Here is a 14,640-nt window from a genome sequence, read left to right as displayed (position 1 = left end):
CTTACGCAAGTTATCTTGCAAAAGGATGTATTCTTTGATATCCTTCTAAGAAAGGGAGGTTAAAAATCGGAAACTAAAGTATCCAATGAACTTTAGGGTTGACCAAGTTGGGTTAATAGGGTACGCCCTAACCCAGAATATAAAGGATCTTTCCAAGTTGCAAGGTACCCCGGATCGAGTGCTAAATGCATTCAAAAGGAAAGATTCCTTCCTTAACAGTTTGCCAACAACAAGATCGATTAATGGAAATGTTTGTGCTTGCTAGAGATTTTAGAGCACTGTTTGATTTATGAATTACAAATTAAATGAATATCTATACTTCAGGTTGAAGGCCTGAAGGGAGAGGCAGCTTCAGTTACCCCTGACTGCCTACCCTAACCAAGGGGGTTGTTGACCGCACCGGGAACGTGGACCGAACCCGCCGTGGGAGGTCTCTCCGTTGAGCACTACTTGGAGCAGGAGGATGCTTGGGTGCTAGGGGGGCTCTGGCCGTAAATCCCTCACCTTTTGAGTCCTGCACAAGAGGCTAACATGACTCGGGATTGGATCTTGAAGCCCGCATACTAGTCTACGAGCGAAGCTTGGAATAGTGATCCCTGTGGATTACTGGATAGCCTTTGGGCAGATTATGGACAAGCCTACGGGCGGAACTCCTTGTATTTCAAAGATAAATATGATAATATGTTAATAAATAACTTGTTTGATAATGTTTTTCTATGTCACGTGATAAGATTACGTGAAGGAACCAGTGCCTAACGGTTTAATTAAAGAAGATGATTGTTACATGTCCAACTAACGTGTTAGATAATTACCTAACTAAAACAAATCAAGGAAAGTGCGGAGGATGGGCCATGGGTTCGTCCTACGGTTGGGTGGTCCCAGTTGGCCGGGAACTTTTCTCAAATCTCGAAAAACAGCGGGATGATCGTCAAAGGACACGAACAACAAAAGCGTTGACCTAGAGTTATGTCTTAATCAATTTACGCTGTTTTAGGGGAACGGAATGGGACTATGCCTTATGGTAGAGAGGTTGAGCTTTGCATCCCTCTCATTTCCCATTCTCTTTGAACCAAGTGCGGCGTGAATTCGCTTTGGACCTAGCGTTTTTGTGTAAAGTAGTTCGCTTGGGTCCAACGCTAGTTGATGTTAGGAAATGACCAATCAGGAAAAACCTAATTCCGGTCAATCCTAAGTGGGAATGGCCAGAATACTTCCGCTATGTGGCAGATGCGGGAAGCCCTAGATCACAAAACCCGTAACATTCCATGGGAGTGCCGGGCGGAGCTTTCTAGACATCCCTTCCGATGGACTGCTAAGACGTGTCCTGGATGATATTAGTGGACACGTTATAGTTGGTATGAGAGCCGACCAACAACGGAATTGTTTTTATGAAATCTCAATGAAATGAAGTAAAGCAATTGTTGTTGTCCAAACATTTCCTTACCTTCAATGCTGTCTTGCAGAATTACGAAGCATGGAACAAGTTTCTGGTATTTCGAGTCATGTTTATGATTGCAATGCATTCTCCGCTTTATAGACAAAGGATTGGGATGATAAACATCCTAGAGCAGATCTATAATCCATCACCTTTGTACATGGAACGAAGATGGACGGGTGCTTCAGGAATCTACTATATAGCTGCCCACCGGTTTGCTTATCTATAGACCAACCTAAAAAGGATCAAGTGGTTGGAAGACTTGAAAGTCGTGAAACTGTTCGTTTTTGTGGAAGCTCACGTAAATTCGACTTTACATATTCGAGGTTGGAGGGTTGAAATGAACTCATATGTATATGAGAAAGTAACCCGTGTAATCCCCGCCGCGACATGGTTAAAGTGTTGGGCCGCCATTAGAAGTATGGATTCCAACGGGAAGGATATCCTGAACTTCCAATGACTTATCGATTCCTGAAGATCCATGACCCAAAACCTTACTATTACACAGTTCCTGTAGATAAATGCAATACAACGTTGTTCACCCCAAACTAAATGTAACAATTGGCTTATCATCGCATGAAACGTTGTATTCGAAAGGGCTATGCCCATATAAATAAAAATAAAGACTTCTTTTTTATCAATATCTGGCTGTGCATATGAGTTGATAAAAAGTTAAGTAGCTATATTGTTTATGAGATAGCTGAATTAAAGATAAGCTAATGTCGATTATCGTATAATAATGTTAAGAAAACCTTTATTTAGGCACAACCCCAGGTACAGGTTCCTAATTCGCCTCCTACATCAAGTACTGCTGTGATCCAGGAGAAGAAGTTCCTTCTCAAGCAGATTAAGCCACCCGAGTTTGACGGGAGAGGCAGATTCATTCAGGCTGATGCTGAAATTTGGATTGAATCCATGGGGGATTACTTCGAAGCAGCCGGTACTGCACCCGCCAATCAAGCAATGCTCGCCAAGTTAAAACTCACTGGTGAAGCTAGACTTTGGTGGAAGCAATGGTGCAGGGATCAAGGGATCGCAGAGGGATCCGTTACCTGGGAGAAGCTGAAGAAAGCTGTGCAGAGTAGATACTTACCACCTGCATATCACACACAGAAAATGAACGAGTTCTACGAGCTAAAACAGCTAGGACTCACTCTTGACGCATACTACTCTAAATTTGTCTCATTTTAAAGTATGCGCCACAGATGGATATGCCACAGCAGGTGTCCAAATTTTGTGCGGGATTAAATCCACCAGTAAATACCTATCTTGAATCTATGCGTCCATCAGATCTTCAGGATGAACTCATTCGAGCGGCGCCTATAATTCAGGAGGTACAAGCTAGACCAAGGGGTAACAAAACTTAGTCTTATAATGACCCGAACAGAGGAGCATTCAGACCTCAAATGAAGAGAGTTCAAGATCATAATCAGGGACAAAGAAAGAAAGCAAGGATGAATAACGTCAACAACTTTGTTCCTACTCAAAGTAATGGCCGAAACCTCCGTTGTTTCCATTGCAATGAACCCGGTCACTTCAAGAGGCAATATCCCAAGCTTGGTGGAGGACATCGCCAAACGCCTTTCCAAGGAACAAGCCATGGTCAAGGAGCCGTTACCCGAGGAAGAGGAAGAACCACTTGCATTGCCAATAGGCAAATGTGCGAAGAAGGAGAAGAAGAAGATCCGACCATGGAAGCAGAATTCAAAAGAGCAACAGTCCATGCCGCTTTACACAAAAAAGGGCCGAATCGCCAGTTCTCGGTGATTCAGACACCATCGGACTATCAAGGTAAAGGTTTCAAAACCTTGATTGATTGTGGGAGTACACATTCCTTTATCTCACCAGCATGTGCAAAAAGATTAGGAATAGCCACAGTAGAAGCACTTACCTTGCTTGTGGAATTGGCAAATGGTCGTGAGGTAACTTGTACCAGGCAAACTGCTAAGGTGGAATTCTTTCTGGGAGGAAAGAAGACTTCCGTTAAATTCAGAGTCATGAATTTAGGTATCCATGAGTGTCTACTCGGAATGGATTGGCTTAAGCCCAATGATGCCCACATTCACTGTGGAAAGGGTCAAGTTTCCTTTTGAAACTCTGAAAGGGAATTAGTCACAACTCAAGGTGAGGTAGGAGTGCCAAGAATCCAATTGGCCAAAGTTTCTCGGATCATAAAAGGAGTCAGAAAAGGATTACCCGTTTACTTGATCAAACTCAACAAGTTAGATCAAAAGCAAGAGTCTCATGAAGGACCTTCTTGGCTAAAGGAATACGCGGACGTATTCCCTGAAGAGTTGACCTAACTTCTATCTCAAAGAGAAGTGGATCATGAGATTAGGTTAGTGCATGGAGTTGCACCAATTGCCAAGAGACCATATAGAATGTCCATACTAGAAGTAATTGAGCTAAAGGAACAACTCAAGCAACTGTTAGATCAGGGATACATCCGGCCTAGCAATTCACCGTGGGGATCTCCAGTACTATTCCAGAAAAGAAAGATGGGACACTTCGACTATGTATTGATTACCGAGGGTTGAATCAATCAACAGTCAAGAACAAGTATCCTATTCCTAGAATAGATGAGCTTCTTGATCGTCTTCAGGGTGCAAAGATCTTCTCCAAGATTGATCTCAGGTCAGGTTACTATCAGATAAGGATCAAGGAAGAAGATATCCCAAAGACGGCCTTCAATACAAGATATGGGCACTTTGAGTTCCTGGTTATGTCATTCGGGCTTACGAATGCACCTGCCACCTTCAATATGTTAATGCAGGACATCTTTAGGCCATATCTTGATGATTTCGTGCTTGTCTTCTTCGATGACACTTTAGTCTATTCTAAACAGGAAGAAGATCATGAACCTCAACTTCGGATTGTCCTTGAGACAATGAGGTCACATAAGCTATATGCAAAAATGAAGAAGTGTGCATTCTTCAAGTGTCAGATTGAATATCTGGGATTCATAGTTTCATTAGAAGGAATATCAGTGGACCCAGCCAAGGTCAGAGATGTGCTTGAATGGCCAACACCAATATCCGTCAAAGAGATATGTAGCTTTCTTGGATTGACAGGATGGTATAGGGTCTTCATCAAAAACTATGCTTTGATGGCAGCACCTTTGACGGTTTTACTAAAGAAGCAGACTTCCATTACATGGTCAACTCCCGAACAAAATAGCTTCGATAGATTGAAGCAAAGTTTGGTATCACCTATTCTAAAACTTCCAGACCTCAATAAGGAATTCGAGGTAGTAACTGATGCTAGCATTCTTGCCTTGGGGTGTGTACTTATGCAGGAAGGTCATCCAGTAGCATACTCTTCAAGGAAGTTGAAGAGTCATGAAAAGAATTATGCTACGCATGATCTGGAACTACTAGCTATCATCCATGCTCTAAATCTTTGGAGACACTATATGTTGGGTAACAAGTTTACTCTAGTAATCGACCATAAGAGTCTCAAATGGATCTTTACCCAAAACAAGCTCAACATGAGGCAACGTTGGTGGATTGAAGTGTTGGAGGAATATGATTTTGAAATCAAGTACCGACCTGGGAAAGAGAATGTAGTTGCCGATGCACTTAGTCGCAAGGCATTCCTAAATTCCCTAATCTTGCAGAATCCATCGACGACCAGATCTCTAGCTATAAAAGTATCTATGCCAAACAACTGTATACTTGAGTTAGCTAGAGAGGAAGCATGCCATGATTTGGCCTACCAATTAATGCTAAAGGAGATCTCTATCAAGGATCAGAATCAAAAGCTGCAAGCTAAATATCAGGAATTTTCCATTGATAATGGACTTGTCTACTACAGAACAAGGCTGTGTATACCAGCAAGCAAGTCACTTAAGTAGAAGATAATGTGGGAAGCTCATGATTCTCCTTTCGCAGGACATCGTGGCTATGCTAAGACTCTTAATGCTAAAGGAGATCTCTATCAAGGATCAGAATCAAAAGCTGCAAGCTAAATATCAGGAATTTTCCATTGATAATGGACTTGTCTACTACAGAACAAGGCTGTGTATACCAGCAAGCAAGTCACTTAAGTAGAAGATAATGTGGGAAGCTCATGATTCTCCTTTCGCAGGACATCGTGGCTATGCTAAGACTCTTAATGCATTTAGGAAGAGCTACCATTGGGAGAGGCTCAAAGGTGACGTTCTCAAATATGTCACTGAGTGTTTGTCTTGCCAACGTAACAAAGCCGAACATGTCATGATGCTAGGGAAACTGCAACCGCTTGACATTCCCCAAATGAAATGGGAATTCATCAGTATGGATTTTGTTGTAGGCCTACCCCAAGTCCAGGGAGGATACAACTCCATCATGATTGTGGTTGACATGCTTACCAAGGTTGCACACCTTATTCTAGTAAAGACAAACTATAAAGCCTCCAACATTGCAAGATTGTTTATCAAAGAGATATTCAAGCTACATGGTTTACCCAGAAGAATCATTAGTGACCATGATTCTCTCTTCACATCACACTTTTGGAGAGCTATCTTTGAAGCTATTGGGACTTAACTTTGTTTTAGCACCGCCTACCATCCCCAAACGGATGGCCAAAGAGAGCGAGTAAATCAAGTCATCGAGGATATGCTTAGGGCATACTGCTGTCGAGAACTGAAGAGGTGGATTCAATACTTACCTTTGGTAGAATTTGCATACAATGCTTCTTATCAGCAGAGTATTCAGATGACTCCTTTCCAAGCATTGTATGGTCATGACTGTCGAAGTCCCCTAAAATTTTCCGATCCAACCTTAAGGGTTGAAGCTTCAAGACAGATGTTGGAAGACATGGATGATCAAATAAAAACAATAAGACAAGACATACAAGCGGCCAAGGATAGATAGAAGGCATACGCGGATTTGAAGCGTCAAGAAAGAGTCTTCGAAGAAGGAGACATGGTCTTCATTCGCGTACGCCCTAAAAAGAGTTCTCTATCCCTAGGAGATTGCAAGAAGCTAAGTCCAAGGTATTGTGGGCCGTACAAAATCCTCAAATGCCTATGACCCAATGCTTATAGATTGCAACTCCCTGAGAACCTAAAGGTTCACAATGTATTCCATATCAGCCTATTGAAAAAATATGTACCCAACCCTAACCATGTACTTGATGACCAACAAATTGTAATGCCTAGCCAAGGAGTCCTTGAGCTAAGGCCTGATAGGATCTTAGATGTTAGGGAGAGACAATTAATATCTAGAACCTTGAGAGAATGCCTCGTCCAGTGGAAAGATTATCTCGAAGAGGATGCCACTTGGATAGAAGAAGACACTCTCAACCATCAATATCCCCAGTTTATCTCAAGATGAGGCCATCTTGATTCCTCTAAGGGGGAGAGAATATAATATTTCAGATATTATTTTTTTTCCCTTTCTCAGCGGCACGTCGTGTTGGAAGGAGGGAAGGGGATAGAGGAGCCAGCAAGCTCCTTGCTAGAGCTTGCTCGGCTCCACGGGCATGCAGGGCAACATGCCGTGAGGGAGGAATCCCCTCCCTCCCCCTATAAAACCTTTGCCATGAGAGCTAGTTGGGGGAGGGAAAGAAGGAGCCGTGACGCCGCCAGGAGAGAACAAGAGAGGGAGGTTTAAAGGCTACGTCTGAACTGCCGTAGAGGAGAGAGGGAGGAGGGTGTGAGTTTTGGATGGCCGTGGAGAGGTCGTGTTGGAGAAGTCTGGAGAAGGGAGGAGAATGATCGCCTGATGCTGTTGAGCCGCTGCTGCCGCCTTCGTAGCCGTCGGATGGATGGTTACCCCCCCCTCCCCTCCCTTGCCACGTGGAGTATGGAAGCTTCCTTGAAGAAGCTTCTTAAGGGGGGGACTAATTAAGCCCCCTTTCACCCCCTCATATCCCTTTTTACTCACTCCCCCCCCCCCACCCCCCCCCTTAACCCCTTCCCGTGGGGCCATTAAACCCCCACTCCCCTTGGCCTCGAAAACCACAAATTCCCCCTCGTGGTTAAATTAATAAGCCCTTCTTGTGTTTTTTTACCCCCTTTTCACCCTTCACCTGTCCCCTTGGTTTGGGACTTACCCTGTGTCCAAGAAATCCCTTCAAGATCCCCCTTTTTATACCCTTTCAAGGCCCTTCATATGTTTTTTGAAACCACACTCACACACACCATTTTCCCCCGCGTATAAATCCATATAGGGCCTTTTCTTTTAGGCTTTATAAACCTTTCCATCTCCGAAGAAGCGAAGACCTTAAAGGTCTTGTTACCCCTTTCTCGTGGTCAATCCCTTAACGACTCCTTGCCTCGAAAGAGAGAAGAAGAGTATTGAAGCGATGGTGGAATTCCGAAAAGGAGTGTAAAGATGCCTTCACGTTCGAAGGATTACAACTGCGATGCCGCCTAAGAAAGTGCAAGGAGTAGTTGCGAGAGGGTCATCTCCTGGTATCCATGTGGATATCTCACCCCAAAACCAGGTTTTTCCTTCTTGGTTTTATATCGTTTTTAATTCAATCATGCAAGATGAATTGTTAGGGACAAGATATATTTTTATCCTAGTTATTTACGATGAAGGAATTTAGTTTAATTGAACATGCAAAATGGATAAAGTATAAAACATTGTTTTCCTTCAAATAGCATTATGCATTGAAACGAATTACGAGCAAGATTATCTACCCACTATAGTAGTATATTTCAGTTAAATCTTGAAGGTATAAAAACTGCATCTTGCATCATTAACCCCTATTCTTTTTACAACGAATCATCATAAAAGGTGAAATTCATGAAAGGTTTCTTACGTTGCTTAAACTCTAGGAAGTTATCATTGCTAACTACATATCTTAGCAAGGAAAAGATTGTTTATTTGGCATGAGTTTTGTTTGCAAGGAAAAAGGAAGATTAATTGAATTTACCTAACCACAAAGCAATAAAGTTTAGGACTGAAAAATCAATTGTCACATAGATAACAAATCATGCCAAGGTGATCTCGATATTACCTTCTAAAAGTTAACCGAGTTAATATAAACTTAAAAATACCCATGCTGCGAAATATGCATTGGGAATGATTTAAAATCCAAGAAACGTTTATGCCTTAAATACTTGCCCACCTTCCCTGATTGTAGGGTCAATAAATCGTAAACGTAAAAGAACTAGGGTTTGTCCCTGAGGTTCTTAAAGAAAATAATAAAAGGAGACCCTAGGCCTGACAAACGACAGCTTAGAGAAACTGAAACGGATTGTTTCATCGCATATTACGATGCAGGACTTGCGCAACAAGTACGAAGTTATATGGTCTTGCGATTGATTCACAAGAGGAAAGGGTAAATACCCTCAACAAGGATGGCAAATCCTTACGCAAGTTATCTTGCAAAAGGATTATTCTTTGATATCCTTCTAAGAAAGGGAGGTTAAAAACCGGAAACTAAAGTATCCAATGAACTTTAGGGTTGACCAAGTTGGGTTAATAGGGTACGCCCTAACCCAGAATATAAAGGATCTTGCCAAGTTGCAAGGTACCCCAGATCGAGTGCTAAATGCATTCAAAAGGAAAGATTCCTTCCTTAGCAGTTTGCCAACAACAAGATCGATTAATGGAAATGTTTGTGCTTGCTAGAGATTTTAGAGCATTGTTTGATTTATGAATTACAAATTAAATGAATATCTATACTTCAGGTTGAAGGCCTGAAGGGAGAGGCAGCTTCAGTTACCCCCGACTGCCTGCCTGACCCTAACCAAGGGGGTTGTTGACCGCGCCGGGAACGTGGACTGAACCCGCCGCGAGAGGTCTCTCCATTGAGCATTACTTGGAGCAGGAGGACACTTGGGTGCCAGGGGGGGCTCTGGCCGTAAATCCCTCGCCTTCCGGGTCCTGCACAAGAGGCTAACATGACTCGGGATTGGATCTCGAGGCACGCATACTAGTCTACGGGCGGAAGCTTGGAATAGTGATCCCTGTGGATTACTGGATAGCCTTCAGGCGGATTATAGACAAGTCTACGGGCGGAACTCCTTGTATTTCAAAGATAAATATGATGATATGTTAATAAAGAACTTGTTTGATAATGTTTTTCTATGTCACGTGATAAGATTACGTGAAGGAACCAATGCCTAACGGTTTAATTAAAGAAGCTGATTGTTACATGTCCAACTAATGTGTTAGATAATTACCTAACTAAAAGAAATCGAGGAAAGTGCGGAGGATGGGCCATGGGTTCGTCCTACGGTTGGGTGGTCCCGGTTGGCCGGGAACTTTTCTCAAATCTTAAAGAACAGCGGGATGATCGTCAAAGGACACAAACAACAAAAGCATTGACCTAGAGTTATGTCTTAACCGATTTACGCTGTTTTAGGGGAACGGAATGGGACTATGCCTTATGGTAGAGAGGTTGAGCTTTGCATCCCTCTTGTTTCCCATTCTCTTTGAACCAAGTGCAGCGTGAATCCGCTTCGGACCTGGCGTTTCTGCGTAAAGTAGTTCGCTTGGGTCCAATGCTAGTTGCTGTTAGGAAATGACCAATCAAGAAAACCCTAATTCCGGTCGATCCTAAGTGGGAATGGCCAGAATACTTCGGCTACGTGGCAGACGCGGGAAGCCCTAGATCACAAAACCCGTAACATTCCATGGGAGTGCTGGGCGGAGCTTTCTAGACATCCCTTCCGATGGACTGCTAAGACGTGTCCTGGATGATATTAGTGGACATGTTACACCTCTTTATAATGTGGAACCTTGCGGAGACTAAATGGGGGTTCAAATGACCTCTGATTGATGAATGCACACTTTCATTGGATTCTAGGTGTCAAAACGCATCTAGAAAAACTCTAGCTTGTTGTTTCAGTACAATTGTTTCATTTTCCATGAAAATTTACTATTTTGCGCCCTTCAGAGGTCATTTTGAGCATTAAATCGGCTTCAAGAATCTGATCTCACTTCCTGTTCACTTCTTCTTATAAGCAAATCACCCTTTACACCCTTGAGCTTAAGGCCATTGTTAGGATATTTTGAGCTCATAGCAATATGGAATGTATCCTAAGACTCAAGAAGTGTGAGAAGAAAGAAAATAGACTAATTTTTTTTCTCAAACTTAAGGCCTTGTGAAGTAAGTTGACTAAAAATGGAATGAAACTCATTTAATTGAGAAGACATAGACATCCCTTTCTTCATACAAAGGTCTATGCGTGTCTTAAGCCAATACAATTGTATTATAGGACTCTACTTACCATAGATATCATAAATCATTTATTGTAATACATAAGTACCACACTCAATCAAAATGACCTTGAAGTATACTTACTTTGACCATGACAAAATAATGGTAGACTTACATAGCTCACCAAGATCGTCCCGATCATCTACATCATAAATTTTTAACTTTATGTTCTTTAATTTCAATGGCTTGACTTCTTTTGCACCAATACTTGCCGAATTTGAGTCTTTCAACACTAGAAGTTAGTGCCATCTAACTTCTCTAAGTTAAAGATAGAAATGCCATTGGAAGAAATGAAGCACTTATCATTATATCTACCAAATAAAGAGAGTATGGGTTGTTTAAAAGTAATAGCCCCAAAACCAAGCCAAAAAGCATGTAATAGGAGGAAGACATAGCTAATATATTATTGTCCACAAACAAAAAGACTAGAGTGCTGAATACAAGTATTTGCTCTCAAAGAAATTGCTCAAAATTGATTTTCAACATGGTTGTCCATAAAACTATAGTAAATTAGTATGTAGGTATAGGAAAACATGCAAAACAGTAACCTCCCACTAGCGATAAAAAATTTGGTAGCAATTGGATGTACAATGCAACTAGAAGTGTAAAGTTACAACGCAAACCATCAAGTATCAAAGAATATCAAAATATCCAATGCGTCAGGTACAAGTAGCAATGTAAAGTTGCAACATAAACCAACGAGTACCAAATATTGTCAAAACATTGAAGGTGTCAGGTACATAGATTCATACCACAGTGCATACTAAGCATGTATCCACCACTAACAACCCACTAACAACAATAAGCAGTACAAGGTATCCAAATCAAAGGCAAAGTAGCCTGTAGTCATAAATATTTATAGTGATAGTATATGCATAAACTAAGAAAGCATAAGAGAGTCTTCCATCATGGACTCAAATGAATCAAGCTATGCAAAGAAAATTCCATGTACTCCCATTAGAATAAAATCCCCCCTTGCACTATTTAATCTACGATCTCATTAAATACTAGTGTTATCAATTATTTAGAAAAAATGATAGTTATTTGAGCTATTATCATAATATATAAAGAATATGATAACACTTACTACTTGGAGAAAAAAATAGTAACATGACTAAAATTCTTACTACTTGGAGAAAAAATAGTATCATGAGCCAAATTTTAAGATGCAAGGTGAACATTAGTAAAAATATAAAAATTCTTGCTATGTAATCCTCTTGGTGAGGATTTTGATTATTCTAAGGCCATGGATGAGCACAAAAAAGGCTTGTTTTGTAACATTCCCGCACCTCCACATGAATAAATTTTTGGTTAGTTAAGACAAAAATGTTAGTCGATACTAAGTTAGTAAGTTAATTTATAAGTTAGTAAGCTAGTTAGTAAGTTAGTTAGTTTATAAGTTAGTAAGCTACTTAGTAAGTTAGTTAATTTATAAGGTTATAAGTTTAATAGTTAGTAAGGTTAATATTAACGTTATATAGCTTATACATATAAGTTACTTATTAATATTAAGACTAACGTTATAATAAACGATTAAAAGAAGAAAAGTGTCAAATTGACTGACCATCATCACCATAATGGGTGCCACCTCCTAAACGATCAGTCGTCGTCGTCATCATCATTGTTATGGACCATTAGGACCATAACAGGAAATGTAGGAAATTAGCATTGCAGTAAACTTCCTGAAACAATTTACAGCCATTACACATACCTAATCTTCAGGAATACCACGCAAATATGATCTACATATCGTAAACATCAATGCTGAACCACTGTCCTAAAAACTATCACACAGTTTATCATCATCATATTCACTCCTAATCAAATAACTTGAAACAGACATCACGAATATTCAGGACACAGATACATAGTGTTAGAACCAGACGTAAGCGACCAGAATCTAGCGCTATCCTGAAGAATATCTCATTTCTCATCATGTAGGAATACAAAAGACACGAACTCCTGACTGTCAGGAAGGCGCCTGAATGTCAGGTAAAAACTTGAATGCTTCATATGACATCTTAGGTCACTTTCCATATGGTTCTATATATATGCTAGTACTAAGGTATAAAAGTACTAATAAAGTGCAATTCGAGCATCAACACCTGGCACAGCCCGGTGGATGACTGGGACAGTCAAGACTCAAACCCACAAGCATGCATCTAAATGATATGCAGACTAATCCAAAGAACATAGTTATACCTTGCCAGAGGCCTTGCACCCTTGACAAGCCACACTGAACAACAGTGGTAGAGCCCCTCTAGGATACTCAAAGCCCTCTGATGTAGTTGCATAACTAGCCCTAAGTGTCAGTAAAATTTCAAGGCAACATGCCAGTACTGGAAACCGATCAAGTACAATGACATCCATACTACATCATAGAGAACAAAGATATAGAACCATTAATGAATCAATAAATCACTACTCCAATGGCAAAGAGCAGAAAATTTGATCAAGAAATATGTCAATGACGCTAGCATCTGCATCATAAGAAATATATGGCAATATACCACATAGATTGAATCTCAAACAAGAAACTACATCTCCAAAGAAATATGCAAGATAATCCAAGCAAACCTGTAAAAGAAAACAATAAAGAACTGCATCCGCATCTGCATCATACTCATCCACAGCTTCAATCTGTACCATATCACCCCAAAAATATTGCTTTGCATCAATCCAAACTGATATAACATATATCTCCTGACATTCAGGTACATGGAAATCCTGATCTTCAGGTTGCTTCTCTACTTGCTGTTTTCCATCCTCTAGCTGCACTTTCTGGTCTAATTCCTGAATTTTAAGCTGTTGCCACACTTTTTCTTGCATCAGAAACTCAAATTGTTGTTGTAGGAATTTGGGTTGCAGAAATTCAGATTTCAAGAATTCAGGTATCTGCTGTCCATGCTATGATTCTGACATTACCAGCAGCAGACCTAAACACTTTTGAATTATTGAAATCTGCTGAAAACTTGAAAATTTCAGCAAACTTGAAAAATCATCTTGCGAATAAAGAACTTGAGCACTTCCTGATAGAGAAAACTGCAATATACTTCTGGAAATATCATTCAACTTATCCAATATCCTCATTGCCATGCTCAAAAATTGATTATCCTGAACAATATCAACCATTTCTGCCAAAACATCAACTGCAAAGATATCCACTACGACAGATACTTGCACAATACTATTGGCTTCAACTTCATTTCCAAACTCATTAGAATACTTAAAAACTTCAGAAATATGAGGATGAACTAAAACATTAACAACTTGATCATTATCCTGATCATTCACATCTGCATTGTCCACTACAGGCTCAAATTCTTTAGTATCCTGATTTTGGGAATTTTCCTACTGCTTAGGATCAGGGCACATAGCTCCAGAATTTTGAAATAATTTATCCAATTCAGTTCCTAAACTTTCCTGAACTTTAGACTGCTCCTTCATTGCCAAAAAGTCTTCAGGATGCTCTCTTGAATAGTCATAAACTGCAATAAGACCAATTTGTTGATTTTCAGGAGTTTCTTGCTGAAAAACTTCAGGATAAGTAGTGCCTTGGTCTTGAATTAATTTATACTTCTCATTCCATATGCTGTCCTGAAATTCAACCTACTCTTGCTGTTCAAGAAAACCGCCTGAATGCTGTCCTGACAGATTTCTGACTGCAAATTGAACAGCTTGCTATTCTAAAACTACATTTCCAGCCATGTTGAGCTGCTCCTGATACCCTCGAATGATACCATCAACATTTATCTTGAACACATGTACCATTGAATCATTTTCTTGAAAAAATAATTCTTCCACATCACTGTCTACTTCATCTACCATATCAATTGTCTGTGCATACAGATCCTCAAGAATAACATCATGATTTGGAATATAAGAACAAGCCAACTGAGTATGCAAATCAACAATTACATTATCCTTCTAAGAAACAACTGCTTGAAGAGCATTAATGACCTCCAAATAATGAGAAACTTTCAAATCCATTATAGTCCTGACATGAAAAGCCTCTTGTTGAAGCAATGCTTTCTCTTCCTGAAGTC

The sequence above is a fragment of the Lygodium microphyllum genome, chromosome 22 (genome assembly GCF_053477565.2).
Source record: "Lygodium microphyllum isolate KBCC chromosome 22, Lygodium_microphyllum_v1.1.10, whole genome shotgun sequence".
In the NCBI taxonomy this organism is placed as follows: Eukaryota; Viridiplantae; Streptophyta; class Polypodiopsida; order Schizaeales; family Lygodiaceae; genus Lygodium; species Lygodium microphyllum.
This window is presented reverse-complemented; position numbering follows the sequence as displayed.